Source organism: Phytophthora infestans, genomic scaffold (assembly GCF_000142945.1).
Source record: "Phytophthora infestans T30-4 supercont1.20 genomic scaffold, whole genome shotgun sequence".
In the NCBI taxonomy this organism is placed as follows: domain Eukaryota; phylum Oomycota; class Peronosporomycetes; order Peronosporales; family Peronosporaceae; genus Phytophthora; species Phytophthora infestans.
The window spans coordinates 1,995,291-2,000,299 of NW_003303739.1; positions in this window are offsets into that span (position 1 = coordinate 1,995,291).

Consider the following 5,009-nt stretch of genomic DNA (forward strand, 5'->3'; position numbering starts at 1 on the left):
CTCACTTGCTACAATATATATTTCCTATATAGCAAGCCTTGTTTTCTTGTACCCTGCTTTTACTGTTTTCTCGTCTAACTCCTCGGCGGGGAGAGCCATACCTGTACCACTCGATCGAGCCTTCGTTTTGACGCATCCACGCGCCGTCGTGCATGCCAGCTCTATACTATTGCGCTTCTGTCGCCACTGGTACCGGAGCTTGCGTCGCTGCTCCTGTGCATGATCGTCTAGACCGCTGTAGAAAGCTTCAATGACTGCATCAATGTTACCCATGGCTTCCATGCATCGAGCACCGAGAGCTTCTCGGCAGCAGTAATGGCGGTGCGTCTGCGCGAGGGTAGCATCTTGGAGATTGGGAAATGTCAGGTGTGTTGCCTATTTTTTGTGCTGTCAGTGAAACGGACCGTTGCGTGGTGTAGACCCCAGCACAGCGGGTCCGACGATGATGATGGAGCGCAGCAGAAGTGGCACGTGGCGTGCCAGAAGATCACCGCGTACGGAGACGTCGGGCTCTGGGAGGCAAGGCATGGCGCTGGAAGATGTCCAAATGAAGACCGTAGCATTGAAGTGTAGTGCGTGCCTGCGCATCACGGGGGGTCCAGTGCGTCGGGTGCTTAAAGGCGGTCTTGACCGCTCACAAAACAATGGGGGGTAAACGGCCCGCGCCCTGTCCCAGACGGAGAACGTGTCTTCCAAGGGTCGCTGAGTCTCTCGCGAACTCATCCCAACCGCCACCGAGGGTTCGTACCGTAGATGGTCAGTTCTTGGCCGCTCAATGCGAATCCGGCCAGTCTATTATTAGTAATAAGGACAGCCTGGATTCAGTGACATATAGACCGTATTCAATATCCGTTGAGAGTTCGGTAGTGACGCCGTCGAGTCCCTTGCACCTAAGCGTCACCGTACATCACATGGCCGAGGGTTCGTCGCTTGAACAACTTGGGCGGTGTCGTGTCTTTGTCGACGGGCAATTATCCGCAACTATGGAGAAATCACTACACCACAACTGCCCCTGTCGCAATGGAAGTCACGGTACTGGTGCCCGTTGTGACATTTCTACATTTTCCAATTCACCATCCAGGCACCGTATGTCCAAGTGTTTGAATCGAGCCGTGACCGACGCGCTTCAGCGTCTCAATCCTCGTAGACGTCGAGAACGTGAACAGCTGGAGGTACGTCAGCTCATCCTTCTCTTGAATCATCGGCACCTTGCTCATCACCTCGCATTACTCGACTTGTTTCTTAGAAGAGCAAGACCGAGGGTTCGAACGCCCCTCAGCCTGCTACACTTCCCCCGACAGCAGCTTCATCATCCGGTCCTACGGCGCTTCCTGCCCCGGACTCTTCACCCCCTGCGGTAGTTCCTGCGGCACTCCCTGTCGCCGCTGAATCCACGGAGATGGATCCTGCTGCTCCTCCTTCGCCTGCTGGTGGTCAACCACCACTCACAGAGAATTCGCTGCGCGCCATGCTGGCTCAAAGTACGGAGGCATCGGTCGATCACATGATGACCTCGATAATTCCGTGCTTGACTGCAATGGCTCGTCACCAAGTGCAGCTAAGCGTTGCGCCTCCTCTCCACGGCGATGTCCACGCTCAACGTCGCCTCGAGACTGCCGTAAGTTTCGATGATGTTCTCGCTGCTGTACAGCCTCTTCCTGACGCGCTGTCGGCATTACCTGACCGAGTTGCCAGCTTAGAGCGTCAGTTGTGGTTTTCTCAGACCGAGGCCGCTGCCGCCGTACGTTCGGTGGCACCCGAAATCATGGCTCGGGAGAGCGCGGAGGCGTTCCTCAAGGCTGCCAACGCTGAAATCGAGGCCCTTCACAAGGACATCAAGATTCTCCGCGAGAGAATGCCAAGAACGACGCCATGCTCGCAAGTGTTCAGGCCACCATGGAGCGACATTTAGAAGACCTGAATCGTCTGCACTGCGAGGTTCAAGCTCGGGACGCTTTCATCGCCACGTTGAACAAGAAGCTGGCTCGTGAACGCTAGGTGTACAAGTCCTCAATTGGTGCGAACACCGAGCAGACTCGGAAGCTTCATCTCCTTCTGGTCAAGCTTGCCCAGGGCAAGTATGTACGACACGCTCAAGATTATCGAGAACCAGCAAGACCGTAACACTCGCCTCCTTCAAGTGAATCGCACCCTCCGTGCACACGTGAGTCTGGCCGGGATGGATCCCGAGGTACTGCGTCTGGCTGTTGATGGTACGGTTCTAATGTTGCTCTTTCCACCGTGTGTTCAGCAACTAAAGTTCGTTCACACTCCTTCGCGATAGATCTGACAGCGGGTGAGCTGGACCTGGACGCCCTGGCCTTGAATCAAGAGACGTTGGTCGCTTTGTAGCGCATACAGTCTGCTGCCGCGTCTTCGGACGATCCTCAAGCTCTCCCTGCAGCTTTAGCCAAGGCCGCTCACCAAGTGGCCCATGGGAAGTCCCACAAGCGCCTTCGACCAGGTGGCGAGGATTCAGACGACGAGCCGGACGACCCTGACGAAGACAAGGCTCCCATCCCGACGGACAAGGCCAGTACTTCGATGGCAGCGGTGATGCACCACCTGCCGACACTTCAACTCCCAAGTCGGCTCGCAGGTCGCTATTCGGTCCGAAGGCGTGGAAGCAAGCGGCCCAGAAGAAGCGCAAGAGGACTCGTCCTCGCTCTCCCGCCAAGTAGCCCCGTCGTCAAATGAAGACTCGGTCCAAGTCTGTACCCTCTTCTCCAAGCTCAAGGTCGCCACCTCCTACACCAGCGTCCTCTTCAACTCCCGCCGTGGTCGATCTCAGCGGCGATTAAAGTGACGTGAACATGGTGGATGCTGGTCCAAGTGGTGTCCCGTCGGTTCAAGAAACTGCCACCGAGTCTTCGGGTAAAGACGTGGACCCTAGGGATCACGACGATGTTCCCGGTCTTCCTGACGCGCCTTCGCCCCCGCCTCAGGGTCCTCCCGACGTGGCCAAGCCACCAGCTTCGACGATCTCTCCTTCTCCAGCAGACATACGTGCCGCTGAAGAGGCCTTGCGTGAGGCCGAGCAATATTGACTCATGTTCGGCTCAAGTGATGAAGGTGAAGAATCGGACCACACTGTCCCACAAGGCAAGTCTGCTTCGTCGTCTGCTGCGACGTCCAAGACAGTTGAAGTCTCTGGAGTGGTTTCTACAGCAGGGCCTGCCCCTGTTGAAGCTGCTCCACAAGCCTCCGTGTCTTCAAAGCCGGCTCCGACTGTTCCGACAGCTGCCGTGCCAAGCGTTTCTTCGCCCGACCTTTCGATGGAGGGTGATGACGATGGAGATGTTGATGATGATCATGGAGATAACGTGGATGACGATGAATTTTGGTGGATGATTCTCCTGATGGTCCAAGCGGTGACGGTGATGTTCCGCCACCTACTGAGCATTCAAGCGCAGTCGATGACGAAGATGTCGAAGATTCCGATGGCAACTGGAGTGGTCTTGGCCCTGCTCGGCCTCCGACTCCTCCTCGGCCAAATCCTTCGCCGATGGTTACTTCTCCAATCATAGTCGGTGGTCCGCCTCCTCCGTCATCGGCAAGCCACCAAGCACCACCATCTTCACTTCCTGTTCCAGAGTCTCCTCGTCCGATCTCTTGGACTCTCGATGCTGGGCCTGGGCGCAAGATCACGGCCACCTACACTTCGGTGCCGCGTCGTGGTGGCGCACCATCGATTGAGCCACTGCCTCACCGGGTGTTGCCTGGTTCTCGCCCCACGGTACCGGCTTCGTCCACCTTGCCACCGTGGGCTCTTCCGTACTTGGACATGGCGTTTGTCGACGCCGGTGCCCAGAAGTGGTTCGAGCGACCCTTGAGCATAACCCTTCCCGAACCAGCTGATGAGGTGACCGTACGTACAACATTGGAGGGTCTCCAAGCGTACTTCGACTATTCGCATCCTGATCACCCGTACCAGCAACTTCGGCAGCTCTACCCTCTTCAAGCGTGTCTCTTCGACACCGTCGGTTTCGACCCAAGCGTCCCCATCTCAAAGCGTGCTCCGATTGAGACTCGTCTCAAGATGATCTCGGCGAGCCTTCGGGGTGACGGTGGCAAGCAAGGTGACCTCGGTTTCGCGTTATGGGAGCGTCTCCACTGGCTTTCGCTGGCTGGCATTCAGCGAGGTCCCGTTGAAGAAGCCAAGAAGGTCGGCCACGACAAGGAGCTCTTGAAGGAACTGAGAGCTTTGTTGAAGAAGCTCTTCAGTGAGCGCGACCGTCGTGCCGATCGCCTCCGTAACAAGTACCGAGAGCAGTACATGGCGTGGAGTCGTGACTCGGTTTCTTCTGGTACTTCCAACACGCCGTTCATTCGTCCTGAGTTGCTTTTGGAGCCGTCTAAACCATGGTACCCGATCGAGAACTTGCCGTTCGCACCTCGGACTTCCGACTGACTTTCCGAAGTTCCGCCTCTCGATGCTCGTCAGCCCTGGCGTACTGGATGGATGGACGCGCCGCATCAGCACCCATACAACACCACGTACTTCCCGTGCCAGTGTGATCCGGAGCTTTTCAATCCTCGTGGTACGCGTTTCGTGGATGTGTATCGAAGCGTGCTTGTCGATCCGTCTCTGGATGCCAATGAGTTTATTCCGACCTGGCGTTCGTTTTTTGACTCGCCACCGGTTACTCCACGTCCCGCTCTGGCTGCTGCTCCTGTTGAAGCTGGTGCCGAGGATTCGCAGGGCCCGGCTGCGGCTCCAGCTGCTGAGGTTCAGGTTCCCGATGAAGAGGAGAAGGAGAGTGAGGACTCATCTTTGTTAGCACTCTTGGCCACCGCGGCCAGGCAATCGGAATCGCTTTAAATCCTCGCTGCATGTTCCACGACGTTCTCCAGCATCTCAGCTAACTGTTGAGGGGTCCCGCGAGGTTTCGCTTTCAGTGGTCACTCCTCGGCCGGCATTCATGTTTTCTTATTCTTAATCTACTTCCACAACGTAACCATGTTCATATTGTTCTTCAAATGCTTATACAATTTGTTGTTGCAGTAAC